The sequence below is a fragment of the Petaurus breviceps genome, unplaced genomic scaffold (genome assembly GCF_028583685.1).
Source record: "Petaurus breviceps papuanus isolate PSGF00001 unplaced genomic scaffold, PetGlider_PUasm1.0 185, whole genome shotgun sequence".
Classification (NCBI taxonomy): Eukaryota; Metazoa; Chordata; class Mammalia; order Diprotodontia; family Petauridae; genus Petaurus; species Petaurus breviceps.
The window spans coordinates 26,381,799-26,397,041 of NW_027185797.1; the positions used below are offsets into that span (position 1 = coordinate 26,381,799).

The 15,243-nt window shown below is 43.0% G+C and overlaps 1 protein-coding gene across 1 annotated transcript in view; it reads right to left on the minus strand.

Annotated features, from left to right (window-relative positions):
* CHN2 (chimerin 2) overlaps nt 1–15,243 on the minus strand; it is a 286,149-nt gene that overhangs the window by 109,096 nt on the left and 161,810 nt on the right. The window lies entirely within an intron of this gene.

The following is a 15,243-nucleotide window of genomic DNA, read 5'->3' on the forward strand; positions in this document are numbered from 1 at the left end:
TCTCAGAGGCTCAGTGGATACAATTCTGATTGAGGTGGGTCCAATTAAAAAAAAATCAAGGGAAATAGATTAGACACACAGTAAGACAGAGAACCTTGAACCCAAATCTTGGGGCTCACTACTTACATGCCTTGAAAAGATCTTATTGACTGAGTTGCCAATTTCCTGAATGGTTTCAGGCAGCCAGCCAAACCTGAGCTCTGCCACATAAAGGCACCCCGGGGGTGATGTGTCAATCAGCTTTCTTAATTATTGGAACTGCCCAAGAATGGAAAGGGCTACCTCAAGAAGTTATAGATTTTCCCACATTTAAAGCCTTTGAGGAAAGGGTTGATAATACTTCATTGTGATGGTTGTAGTAGGAAGAATCTGATGGACTACATGGTCTCCAAGGTCTCTTATAACTCTGAATCCTATGATTCTTTGACACTTTCTGAGAGACCATATAGCACCAGAAATACTGCTCAAAGGCATCCTGTTTGGGTACTCTGTCCATCCAATTGAGGCAGTATGATGTGGAGAAGGGAATTTTTACCTACAGGGCAGTGAGATAAACTGGTGTCCCTAAAGGAAGAAGAAAGGGAAGATCTAGTTGGAAGATGTCTTTAAGGAACAAATGCTTGGCTTTGGGGGCAAGAGAGTATACAGCATAGGGCAGGAAATGAACCACCATCCCAGTACTCACAGCCACCAGGGTTGGGCAGGCCCACAGAAGGAGCAATCCAACGTCATTACTAACCAAGGATAAGGGAAAGGGACTCAGAGGTGTTGCAGTAATCTTGTTGGCTTTCCAATGACATCCTAGGTCTATTTTATGCCTCCTAGGAACAAGAGACTGGATATACTAGCATATTCCATAAAGCATGCATGACCATCAAAATTCCTGAGTAATGAATTGTAATATTTTCAACAGTTCTACATTTAGCAAAGAACTAGGAACAAAGTAGATAGTCATTAAGTAGGGAATGGTTGAATCAATTGTGGTAATGGATTATTGTTGCCCTGCCGGAAACAATGAATGTGAGGAATTCAGGGAGGCAATGGAAGAAAAATTTGAACAGATGATGAGGGGAGTCAATAGTACCAGGGAGACAATATATACAATAACTACAGGAATGTCAATGGAGAGAACAAAAAAAAATCAGTTCCTATGCTATTATAATGACCAAATTTGCCATCCCCCACATTCCCAGACCTCCAAAGATATCAGAAAATGAATCTTCCTCCCTTCTTTACAGAGGTGGTGATGATGGGTTTGAAACAGGGCATATTCTGTCTGATCCAGGTGTTATGTTGGGAAATAGGAAAGATCAAAGCTCCTATATCAATCAGTAGAAGGATAAGGCTATGAGTGACCCCTGTACTTCCAATCTGGGTGAGGCAGGGAGAGTCAGTCTTTAAAAAAGGTCAGGTATGATGAGAATGATGGACGATGGTGGTAAGATTGAAGAGGAAGGATGCTACCCACCTCCAAGAGAGAGCTGATGTGCTCAAGGTACACGTAAGGACTCTCATTTATCTATATGGCCAATGGGGGGATTTGTTTTGGTGACGACATTCACTTATTGCAAGAAGAGCTCTTATTTTTATTTTTAGTGGAGGGAAAGTTGACATGGGAGATAACAATAGTGATATTCAAGAAGAAAAGAAAAAGCGTCAATGAATCACTAAAAATATACTACAGAGAGATGAGGGAAGTTCATGAGGGGACACAGACAAGCAAGGTGGTGTTGAATTGGAAATATTCTTATAAAGGGCAATCTGTTCATGGTGGAGAGTCTCAATGTCATGTGTAACCCTATTTTTCTGTTATTTGCATGGTAGAATGTTCAGATTTGTTGATGTTTGTCAAGTTAACAATAATAACAATGATTTTGTTTTTTAAAGAAAGGTCTTTTATGTTACTAAGTCAAAGCTTTCTTTCAGGGATGCCTTTAATTCACAGTAGTGAAATGTGCCCAGGGGACATTAAAAAAAAAAACCCAAAACAACCAGTCTTGGTCCACCCTCGTGTGAGCTCTTTGCCAATTCTTAAAGGTCTTTTCATTTGGCTGTGGTTCCCACCATCTATTTCTGTGCTTATATTTCCTAGAACATCTCTTGATTCTTTTTAGGGCAGTGAATCATACGAATTTTAAAAAGCATACAGTATTGATGACAATGGGAAGAAAAACAAGCACCATGAATTAGGGAACAGAATTGTAAGAATATTTAGTTCAACTCAACAAACACTTGGTAAGCCCTTCCTCTCTCCCCATTATTCTGGTACTAGGAATAAGAAACTCCAAATGGAACAGTTCCTGCCCTAAAGGACCTTATACTCTACTGGAATGACACAGATAACTGGGGAACGTAGGGCTGGGCTGAGGGTCAGGAAGAGCTGAGTACAAATCCCACCTTTGAAACTTCCCAATCATGTAACCCTATGCTAGTCACTGAGCCTCAGTTTTCCCCATCAGTAAAATGAAGGAGCTGGAATACATGGCCTCCGAGGTCCCTTTTCAGCTGTAGATGTCTAACCTGCAGCCTTCACTTTATAGCATTTTGTAAGGATCCAATGAAGTAATGTGATGATAACAGTAGTTAGCATTAATGTAGTGTTTCAAAGTTTGCTGAGTGCTTCACAAATATAATTTCATTTGATCCTCATAACAAACATGGAAAATAGGTAGTATTATTATCCCCATTTTACAGAAGACAGAGGTTGAGTGACTTGCCCAGGGTCACACCACTAGTAAGGGTCTCTTGGATGGATTTGAGTCAAGCATTCTGCTCTCTCACCATCTGGTTGCCTTACCTATGTAAAGTACTTTGTAAGCCTTGCATCTCTAAATAACTGTGTACATAGGTCAGTATAAACAAGATTTTTAGAGGTGGAGGAGAGTGTTAACAGCTGGGGAAATCTGAGAATCCTCCCTGGAGGAGGTGGCAGTTGATCTGAGCCCTGAAGAAAGAGAGTTTTAAAGTAATCCTCCACCTTGCCTTGGACTCAGCAGAAATGGAAGCTGTTACCATAGTGATTAGCTATTAGTTCAGAGAAATCCCAGGTCCCAAAGGCAAAGGTGTCCCTTGTCCCAGAAAAGGCATCTCTAGACCTGGCAGTTACAGACACAGACATCAGTAGTCCAGGATGAGGCTGCACCATTCGGGGCGTGGGAGGGACCAGGCAGTCACCCATCTGCCTTTGTACATCCTCAAAGGCTTCAGTTCCTTCTAGGAGAGATAGGGAGACAAGGTCTGTGGGACGAGGAAAAGACAGACAACATCTCTGGGGCAGATTTTCCAGTCTGTCCAAGGGGATGTTCTTATCCACGAGCTAGGAAACTATAGGTGCATCCCCTGGTTCTACCTCCTGCCAGATGGATGCGGGAACAACTGGCTGGAGTGGCCAGTGGGCGGGCTGAAAGGTGGCTCCCTCTAGGGATGTGGTGAGCAGGACTCCTCAGGCCCAGTGCTACCCTCCTTCCATTTAATCCCCTTATGGAATTGAGGGGGGGCCTTCTTAAATCTGCAAGCAAGGTTTTCACCCAAGGAAAGGATTAGGATTTAGAAAATCCCTGATGTGTTACAGAATCATAGATTAGTCCAGGGATTCTTAACCCCAGGTCCATGAGCTTGTTTTTAAAAACATTTTGACCACTGTATTACAACAGGATTGGTTTACTTTGTGATCCTGGATTTCATTTGTTATCTTTTTTTTAAGCAATCGGGGTTAAGTAACTTGCTCAAGGTTACACGGCCAGGTGTTTCTGGGTGGGTGCAAAGTGTCTGAGCCCGGATTCGATCCCCAGGTCATCCCGACACTGGAGCCTGTGCTCTTACTTGCTGTGCTACCTGGCCGCCCCTTCATTTGTTATCTTGTTTGCACATCGTTGGTATGTCTCCCTCCTCACTGGACTGTGAGGTCCCAGAGGACCAGGATGGTTTTTGACCTTTCTCTGTATCCCCAGTGCTTAGCACAGTGCCTGGTGGTGCATAGTAGGGGCTTAATGGAGAGTCTTGACTTGCTGTGATTTTAATATGTTTATATGATTTTATGGTATATGACTAGGAAAACAATATAAGAGACACAGGAAATAATCCTTCCTCTCTTTGGCATAATCCAGGCCCTTTTGAGAAGGCTTTTTCATTTAGGGCCTCAGTAATATAAAAGAATGTAAAACAAAACTAGAGAGGGCCATGAGGAAAGAACCAAGATTCTTTATGGGGAGGGGAAAGGAAGGACTTGGATTTTCTTCCTTTCATTCTTCAAAAATCTATGATTTTTAAGAACTCGGTCCCTGAGACGGAGCTGTCTTTCTGTGCCTTAGAAATTTAAGTCATGGGGTTGTAGATTTAGGGCTGGAAAGGACCTCAGAGGTCATCACTCACTTCATGGTTGGGGAGGGGGTGGATCAGAGAGATTAAGTGATTTGTCCAGGGTCACACAGTGAGTGGGTCAATAAACATTTATTAAACACCTACTATACGCCAGGCACTGTGCTGAGAATTAAAAAAAAAAAAAGACAGTCCCTGTCTTCAGGGAGCTTCAGTCTACTTCAAGAAAACCACACATAAGAGGAAGCTGAAAAGTGGAGGGTGGGGTATGTGGGAAAACAGGGAGGGAAGGGATGATGGAAGGAGAAGCCCCAAGGAGGGCAGGAAATGGACCCAGGTCTGTCTCATTCCATCATGGCCCAGGGCTGTAAACACTACACTGAGTGGCTTCTCAGTTCATGTGAAGCCAACAAGAATTTCCGGAGGCCTGTGATGAGGGAAAGCATGAACCACAGAGAAGTGTGAATGGAGAGTTGGCCTCGGAGCCAGGGAGATCTGGGTTCGAGTTCTTCTTCTGACATATCCTGGGCTGCGGGCCTCTGGCCAAACACTGAATTTCTCTGCCTAGGCAACTCTCCAAGCTGTCTTATGATTGCCCTTCTGCTTTGGTCAAGGGTCTCACCATCAGCTCCCTAAACCAATAGTCCCATTGCCATTCACTGAGAATAGTATGGAGTAAAATATGAAAATGATGCCTGTGCTCAAGGAGCTTACAGTCTTCTGTCTTGGCAGATGACCTTCGTCTACCCCTAAGGTGCTATGTTATGTTCAAGCCTTTTATGTCTTGAGGGCTCTAGGCAACTCTCCAGGCCTAAGAATCAGCCTTGCCACCCAAAGGGCCCTTTTCTAAGTGGGAGTCCCTTAAACCAATGAAATTAGAGATTTGGGCAAAATCCAACCCAAACCAAACCAACAATCATAACTGCAAAACCAGGAAGTGCTTCTGGGACAAACCATGCCTCGCCTTTGCTGGACCGGGCACACATCTCTTCCAGCTTCTTCTAGGCTGGTCCTCAAACAGAGATGTACAAATCGTTCATTGCCAGGCTCATCCTGGGCTTGGTGACCCACGAGCAAAGGGAGGCTAAGAGCTTTTAAATGTCCCAGTCTCTGCTTTGGAGACTTAGAGACCTTTGCAGAAGAAGTGAACCAGCTACCGGGTGCTGAAGACAATAGTTTATTACTGGTGCATTTTGCCACCCACAAGAGAAGGTGCTTAATTCAAGGGGTGGAGCTGTGTGTGTGCGTGTGTGTGCGCGTGCGTGTGTGCGTGTGTGTGTGTGTGTGTGTGTGTGTGTGTGTGTGTATGGGGGGTGGAGGATGGGAAGAAGGGGCAAGGATTCATTGGGATCATAGTCACCTGAGAGAGAAGGTTAGAACTGAATGACCCAAGGGATAGGGCACAGGAAGCATCACAATATAGTGGTTCTGGACTCAGAGAACCTGAATTAAAATCCTGTTTATGACACTTATCACCTAGATGGCCTTAGAGAAGTCTTGGGGAGGCTCAGTTTCCTCATCTGTAGAATAGGGAGATTGAACTAGATGTTCTCAGAGGCCCCTTTTAGCATGAGATCTGTGACTCTAGGACATGTCGCCTACTTTATCCAGGGAATCTGGGCCTTGAGTGAGAGGCATTGAGGAGAGGTGGCCCCTGACCTGAAGCCAGGTTTCATCACCCAACTAATCTCTCTATAATTTCCATCAGTGGCTCCTCGACTTGGGGATAAGCTGACTAAGCCTGATTTCTCTTCTGTATCTGTATGACATCATCCCAAACACTGGAAGATAATCACCCCTCGTCTTCCCTCTTCTTCCCCCAAAACCTTTTCTTCCTTAACCTAAGATATCCCTAGTTCCTCAAACTGATTCTCCTGCAGCTTGGGATCCAGGCCCCCGACCAGACTCACTAGCTGCCTTCTGGACCAGAGCTACTTAACTCTATGTGAATCATGGGTCCCTTTGGCAGTCTGGTGAACTTACTTACAAGGATGGTGGACTTATTTACAAGGACCCATACTCAGAATAAAGTTTTAAATGCATAAAATAAGAAAGAGAAACAAATTCTGTTAAAATGGAGGTGTAGTCCCCCACCCAAATCCAAGTTTATGGATGTTTTGAAATTTATCCATAGACCCCAAGTTAAGAACCTCTGATCTAGACGTCTGTTATCTTTCCCAAGTTGTGGAGCTTGGAACCAGTTCGTGTGGCCTCATCAGGGGACACAAAGGACAAACTGGCTGGACCACGACTGGGGAGATCCCCCTCCTTGGAAGCCTTCAATGTAGTTAGGTGCTTGCTTGTCTGGAGTGTGGTAGGGAGGATTCCTTGTGGGTGAGGCTTGGCCTGGATGACCTCTGAATTCCCTTCCAACCTCAGATGCTATATGACAGTAAGGTATGGTGGTCCAGGGGCTTTCTGATTCTTGTGAGATTTGTGGAGGATGACCCAAGGGCATCTCGGTATGAGGGAGGTTTGTTAACATTAAGAACAAAAATGGGGAAAAGTACATAGCTGAGGAGCAATTTTTTATGTTAAAGAGAAAAGCTGGTTTTTGTTTGTTAAAATAAGGGACCAGAGCTCTAAGCTATAAGCACCCATCACACACTGTGATGTTATCAGTCTTTTTGAAAACAAAGGGAAGGGGGAAAGTCTGTAGCAGGCCACAACATTGGAATGAACTAAGGCAGTTGGAAAAAGAGCTTAATACAGCATTTAAAAAGAAAAAAGCAAATGCAAGTGATTAAAGGTAAACCAAGGCAGCATGAACAGTTATTGCTGTCTGAGATATGTTCCTGTAATCTGGGTTCCATTCAGCCATTGGCAGGAAAGAAGAAAAATGGATTTGATTATATGAGCCTGGAGTTTCAATTCCCTCATTCCTTTTAAGTTTAAAAATTCTGTTTGTTTTTAAATAGCCCATTCTTAGACAGGAGGTGGGAGGGATGAAGGTGTCTTCTTTAAAAATTGAAATCCATTCAAAATGGCCATGGCGATTTTATTTCTGTTTTTGAAATTGCTTTTCTTAATCACTTCTCCAATATAACAATCTCAGAAGAAGATGGGCGACACAAAATCATTGTCATTCACAAAAGATCTTTTCACTTTTGGAGTGTGTATCAGGATAATTTCACATTCTTCCTTAGATCACTGGAGCAGAGCATAGCGTTCAATCAGCACAGCTGCCTTCCCACTTCCAAATCAAGCATTCTATGCATTCCATTCACCCCCTAGCTACCCCAGCTGGCTTCCTTAATTGGAGGGCTAGCCCTGGCTTGGGTATAGACACCTTATGCTAGCATCTTTCTCGCTTGGGTCTGATCTCGACCCTGGACTGCTTGCCTTGCTCCAGGTCACTGTCTTTTGCATTCTGCTTCTTTTGAAGAAGCTTGGACAGACACTATTGGTTCTCTGCATTTGTGTCTTTTCTGTAACTGCCTTCTCCTTCCACTGATTGGCCTGCTGGATGCCTTGATCCTTGACCTCACTGTTCCAGGAATACTCCCAAGATGAAGGAGGGTCCCAGACTTGTAGCTGGCTGTGTGTGGTCTGCTGTGCCATGGCTCCCTGGAACCACGGCGCCCCCAGATCCATGGTGCCCTGGAACCACCCCAGATCCACTGCGCCCTGGAACCACAGCATCCCAGAGCCACAGTGTCCCGGAACCACGGCGTCCCAGAGCCATGGTGCCCAGAAATGAATTTGTCCACATGATTTTTTTCTGTAGTCACAGTTTTGGTTTCCTTGTGTTCTCCTCTACACATTCATGAACCTGAAGTGAAGCTTCACTCATCAAGCCACAACAAGACAACTGGGATCTAGAGATGTCATCAATCACTAGTGAAATAAGGAACAAAGGACCCAGCGAGATGCTGCTCAGGGAGGGGCTACATCATCCCGATTGGCTCTGCCTTCAAGGCTCAGCTCAGTGTCCACCTCTTCCATAAAGCTTTCCCTGATGCCTCCCGCTGAAAGAATTCTCTCCCTCCTCAGTGCTTCTTCTCTTCTGGCTGGGAGGGGTGTGTGTGCAAAATGCACAGCGGCCCTGGAGGAACTTCAACTCACAGAAGGAGACTCATTATAATACAAGGGCAGTAAGAGCTCCTGTTGTAACACAGACTTTAAAAGTACTGTGGGTATATCATCGAATTTGGCTCGTGCACCTGTGCTGTGGGTTTGGCGCTATTATTACCCTGATGTTACAGAGGAGAGAAATGAGGGAGAGGGGAGAGGAGAGAGGAGAGAGGAAGGGAGGGGAGGGGAGGAGAGGAAGGAGAGGGGAGGGAAGGGGAGGGGAGGGAGGAGAGAAGAGGAGGGAGAGGGGAGGGGAGGGGAGAAGAGAAGAGATTGCTTGTTGGACCTTTAAAGCTCTTCACAACCTGTCCCCTTTGAATCTTTCTAGTCTTCTTATACTTTCCTCCCCTCAAAATCCATTAGGTTGTGAGTTCTTTGAGAGCTGAGATGCCTCTGCCCTTCTTTGTATGCCCAATGCTTATCACAGTACTTGATACATAGTAGGCACTTAATGGCTATTGGCTGACTTCGTGCTCTGTGAGCCAATCCTACCGGCTGAGCTGTTCTTTCTTACACATGAAACAATCCCTGTCCCAGCTCCTCACTTTTGCCCAGGCTGTGCCCCATGCCTGCAGTGCTCTCTTCCTCTTCACCTCAGCCCCTTGGAATCTCTAGCTTCCCTAAGCCTCCACTTAAGTTCTACTTTTTAGAGGGAGCTGTTACTGATCCCACTGGCTGCTAATGGCTTCTTCTTGAAATTCCCTTATATTCATTTGGTATATATTTCTTATTTGTGTATATGCCATTTGCCCCATTAGAATGAAAGGTCCTCAACATCTCATACCAGATACCAAGATAAGGTCAAAACGGGCACACAAAGTAGAATTAAAGGGCAATATCACGAGAAAATTGGGGAAGCATGGAAAATTTTACCTATCAGATCTATGGAGAAGGAAAGAATTTATGACCAAAGAAGAAACAGAGAGGATTACAGGAAGTGGATAATGTTAATTATGTGAAATTAAAAGGATTTTGTACAAACAAAATCAATTTAGCAAAAATTAAAAGGAAAGCAGGAAATTGGGGAAAGAGGGGTGTTTAAAGCAAGTTTCTCAAATATATAGGGAACTGAGTCAATTTGACAAAAATGACAGTTGTTCTCCAATTGATAAATGGACAAAATACAAACAGGCAGTTTTCAGAATAAATCAAAACTATCTATAATCATGTAAAATGCTCTCAATAACTATTAGAGAAGTATAAATTAAAATAACTCAGAGACACCACCTCACAACTGTCAGATTGGTTAACATGACAGAAAAGGAGAGTGACAAATGCTGAAGGGATGTAGAAAAATAGATACTAATGCACTGTTGATGGAATTGTAAACTGATCTAGCCATTCTGGAGAACAATTTGGAAATATGCCCAAAGGGCTATAAAACTGCACATACACTTTAACCCAGCAATATCACTACCAAGTCTGTATCACAAAGGAATCAAAGAAAAATTAAAAAGACCTATATGTACAAAAATATTTATAGTAGTGTGTGTGTGTTGCCAAAGAATTGGAAATCAAGGGGATATCCATTAATTGCACAATGACAGAATGAGCTGTGGAATATGATTGATAGAATTCTATTGTATTATAAGAAATGATGACTGATGGCTTCAGAAAAACCTGGGAAGTTTTATGTGGACTGATACAAAGTGAAATGAGTAGGACCAGGAGAACATCATATGTGGTACAGCAATATTGTAACAATGATCAACTGTGAAAGACTTAGCTACTCTGATAAATATAATGATCCACAATAATTCCAAAGGATTCAGGATGAAAAATGCTATCCACCTCCAGAGGACTGAGGAACTCTGAGTGCAGATTGAAGTATAATCTTTTTTCTTACTTTACTTTTCTTGCTTTTTGTTTTGTTTTTTTTTTTTGCAACATGGCTAATATGGAAATATATTTTATGTGACTTCACATATATAATTGATATTGTTTACTTTCTCAAGAGGTAGGAAGAAGGGTGAGTATTTGGAACTCAAAATTTTAAAAAAAGTGTTAAAAACAAATAAATAATTTTATTATTATGAATAATAATAATGTAAACTTTTTGAGGGGAGGGCCTATTTGTCTTCCTATCTCCTGAACTTAACACAGTGCCTTGCACATAGAAGGTGTTTAACAAATGTTTTCTGTTTAATAAATGTAATAACTGTTTGTTGAATTGAATTGGATGTGAACAGAGGTTTGGGAGAAAGAGGATAGGAACAAATGTGTGTGGGGGGTGTAAAAGAATGCCTTCAAATAGGAAAAAGACTCACATGCGCAAAAATATTTATAGCAGCTCTTTTTGTGGTGGCCAAGAACTGGAAATTGAGGGAACGTCCATCAATTGGGGAATGGCTGAACAAGTTGTGATATATGAATGTAATGGAATACTATTGTGCTATAAGGAATGATGAACAGGCAGACTTCAGAGAAACCTGGAAAGATTTATATGAACTGATGCTGAGTGAGGGGAGTAGAACCAGGAGAACACTGTACAAAGTAACAGCCACAGGGTGCAATGACTGATTTTGACAGACTTAGCCCTTCTCAGCAATGCAAGGACCTAAAACATTTTCAAAGAACTCATCATGGAAAATGCCATGCACATCCAGAGAAAGAACTATGGAGTCGGAATGCAGAGCAAAGCAGAGTAATTTCTTTTTTGTTTTGTTTTGTCTTGTTTTTCTTTTCATGGTTTCTGCCATTCATTATAATTCTTCTATGCAACATGACTAATGTGAAAATGTGTTTAATAGGAATGTATGTGTAGAGCCCATATCAGATTGCATGCTGTCTTGGGGAGGGAGGGGAAAGGAAGAGGGAAAAAATTTAAAACTTATGGAAGTGAATGTTGAAAACTGAAAATAAATGAATAAATTGAAAAGAAAGAAAGAATGCCCTCTTCTTAAGAGCTGAGTAGTAAGAGGAAATTGTAGTAATTCAGTCAATCATAATTCTTGGCCTTAAGAAGCAGCAGAGATTCTTCCCCTAGGTTTTAGGTTTTTGCATTATGTAAATGTGTCAAGAAAGATGCAACTCCTCTGACCACTAGTTCTCCCTGAAAGATTATGTGTCTTCATTAAGCACGGCCCCAGGAGCACAAACGCATAAGGAAAGCAGGGTCAAGCTGATTACTGATGGCAGCAACATCACTGAATTCCACTGTCCAGTGTCTCCAGCTGCTTCCTGCTGGCCTTCCTCTGAATAGCACCTGTCCTTCCAGGAACATCAACTCTATCATTTGACACCTGCCTGGCTTGGGTGCGATGACTTGCCTTGCCTGCTGAGTGAATGGGCTGATGGATATGCTCAGGATATGCTTCTGATGCTCAGGAGAAATATGATTTAGGATTTCTTGATGTGACCCATGTGCAACTCAGGCCAAACTTATTAATGAAGCAAATAGGTAAATGTTCACAGGTGAAAGGCTCTGTTCAGAGACAGGCAGGATGACAGTATCCTATCTTACACCAAATCGTGGCACTGGCTTGTGGCAAAACAAAGGGAAAATGTGGAATTTCCATTCAAAATCGTGGCCCTGTTGCATTGGGTGCCACCCTACACCATTAGCCTTTGGTGGTATGGACTTCACAGAATCTCAGAGGTAGGAGGAACTTTAAAGGCTCTGGAATCCAAATAAGACCCAAATTAGAATCCCCTGCACCATACCCCATCTCTGGGTGTCCAACCTTTGCCCAAAAACCTTTAGTGAGCAAGAGCTGATCCCCAGGCAGGCTGTTATACTTTCAGAATGCATGCTGGTCACGCTCCTCATTCCCTACCTTTTGGAACTCAAGAGTTCACCTCTGGTACTCTGGGTTTGACATCTCCCCCATAACAAGGCTAACACACCACCTAGACACTGCCAAGCAACATCACTCAAGTAACCCACCTCTTTCACCACTTTCTAGCTCCGAATTATGTGGAAGCAGCCAGGGAGTGTTGTGGGACAGAAGAGCAGACCTGGAGTCGGGAAGGTCTGAGTTCTGATGCTGCCTGAAATGCTTAGTAGCTTTGAGACCCTGAGCGAGTCACTTGACATCTCTTTGCCTTAATTTCCTAATTATAAAATGAGATAATGATAGCACCGCCCTCGCAGGGTTGTGGTGATGCTCAAATGAGATCATATGTGTCAAATACTAGAGAAACAAACACTCCTCCTCCTTGTACTGGTAGTGGTGGCAATGGCAGTAGGCATTGTTGTTATTTTCGCACTAGAATGTAAAATCACCAAGGACAGGGACCATCTTGCTTGCTTTTGTATGAATCCCCAGAGCTTAGCATGTAGTTGGTACTTGATAAATGCCCATTCATTCATTCATTCATTCATTCCAGCCTTCCATGAGGGGCAATCTACTTCCTAAGTTGTTTTTCCCACTTTCGAATAGCTCTAATTGTTAGAAAGCCCCACCCCCAACAAATAGTTTAAACCTTTATCTTCATAACTTTGACCAATTGTTCCTAGAGGTGTCCCCATGCTTAAGCAGACCACGAGGAATGCCCCATCATGCCCACCTTCAGGTTTTCTCTTCCTCAGACTAAACATCCCCTCTTCCTTCGTCAAATGCTCATACCTTCCCTCTTCTGGACGCTCTCTGGGTTATCAGTTTCCTTCCTAAAATGTAATGGCCCTTATTGCGACGAGCATGGCCTACAGCTACCACATTCCTTATCTAGAATGATAGCTTCCCCCAGTATACAGAGGCTCTGGATTGTCTTATAAACATTAATGGACTGACTCATTCTTTCTTCACATTATGGGCTTAAAGATGGAAGTCACAGGACCAGAGGACCATAGACCCTAGATCTAGAGTTAGAAGTGACCCCAGTGACCATCTAGTGAAACCCCTCCCAGCCCACCCCCATTGTATAACTGAGGAACTGAATTCCAGAGGAGTGACTTGTCCAAGGTTACACAGAGAATGACAGAGCTAAAATGTGAGCCAGTACCTCTGATTCTGAATTGGACACTGTTTCCACATAGCCAAGGTTAAAAAGCCAGCAGTCAATGAACTGTCAAATGAACCAAAGCCAGCTTTTACAAAATGAATAATAAGCAAAGATCAGAAGAAATACTTAGATGAAAGCCTTGAAGATTAAAGGCAAAAGGGCTAAGTAGCCCCTCCTAAAATCAAGTATTGTATGTATGTGTGTGTGTAATGAGGGCAACCCTGGAAAGAAGGCACCATCCCGCGAACCAGCCCCATGCTGTGTATGCAACACATCTTTGGTGAGAGCAGAGGTCTGAGGCCAGCCTTGGAATCAGAGGCAGAGAAGGAAAATAGTCACGGCCTAGTCTTCGTTCACCTACGTTCTATGACCACCTCTATGGAGAGTCCTTGGTGTCTTCTGCAAACAGTATTTTTCTTGTTATCGCTGTTGCTTTGTCCCAGACTGTAAGGGTAGCCACCACTAACTCCACCCCACCGCCCCATCCCACTACTCACTGGCACGAGATCTTTGACATGCCCTGTTTCCAACCTAGGCCAATTCACTCTTCCTGAGACAACCTGGTGATTTCCCCACCCCCTGTTCCCAGGAACTTACCATATTGATACCAGACTTAAAGAGAACACCCTATTGTCTTAGCCCTCTTCAGCTCAGAACTCCTGAGCTCAAGAGATCCATCAGCCTCCGTCTTCCCAGCCCCAAAGATTACAAGCAGGTGCCACCACTCTTTGTAATTAGTCCTTTATGCCAGAAGTTCCACGAGCAGAATTAAAGTTATCTCGGCTACTGTGTATATCCAGGAATTTCACATGACCTTAATGCGTGCATGGGGGTACATTGAAGAGAGATAAGCCTTGCAAGCTGCCTGCTCCTCCATCAGTCCAAATGCCCTCAAGAGTCACCATGCGGTAAGCACAAGAGGAATCCTGAATTCTCTGCACATTTCCGTCAACTATGTGACTAAAAAGATATGTGAGAATATTACCACGAATGCAGGGCAAGTCATTTAGCTCTGGTGCCTTCTGAGAAGGAAGAATGAAATGGACTAGACAGTCAGTGTTACAGTCAAAAATATTTAAGTCTCAAACAAAAAAGAGGGTATAAAGTCTTGTCGTTCCCATACTTAACAACTCCGAGGTTGAGAAGGGAACCGGCATCCCTTGTCCAGTGGTGATATCAATTCAATTTTAAAAGCCTCTACCGTGTGCTGGCTTCCATGTCTACAGCAGTGTGCTAGAGCCTTTTAGAAAGAGCTGGTTGTTAAATATTCAGGGAGAACACTAACACTTTGAAAATGGACTCCTATACTCCCTCCATTTTTTTTAACCTAAACCTTTTAGTCATGACGCATAAGAATATCTAATCAAGCTAATCATTGGTAAGGACAGGAACTCTAGACTTTTCAATCAGGTCTTGACATTACTCTGACCTTTTTATGAGGACGAGGAAATGGAAATATCTTCTCAGAACTGGAATTAGCCCAGGAGGTTAATTTTAAAGAATTTTACCCAAAGTACTTTTTATACAGGAAAAAACAAAACAAAACAAAACAACACATTCTGGTGGGTTGTATATGTACTCAACTAAGTGTAGGTACTAAACAAAATCTGCTCAAATGACTAGAGGAGGAGATGGCAATTCTTGGGGATCCTTGGGATTTGGGGAAAATCAGTTTTTTTGTATTTGACCAAGAAAATAAGTTCCGTTGTTTCCCTGGTGTATTCCCCCCTCTGCCAGCCCTATTATGTTATCTAAGCTTATATGTGCACATGTCATTTAAATTCAGTAGAATATAAACTCCTTGAGGGTAGGAAATTATTTTTTTTTGTATCCATAAAACCTAGTAGTGACCAGAGTGTCAAAATTGCTTGATGGATGCTTGTGGATCGATTAGCTGATGGATGTCAC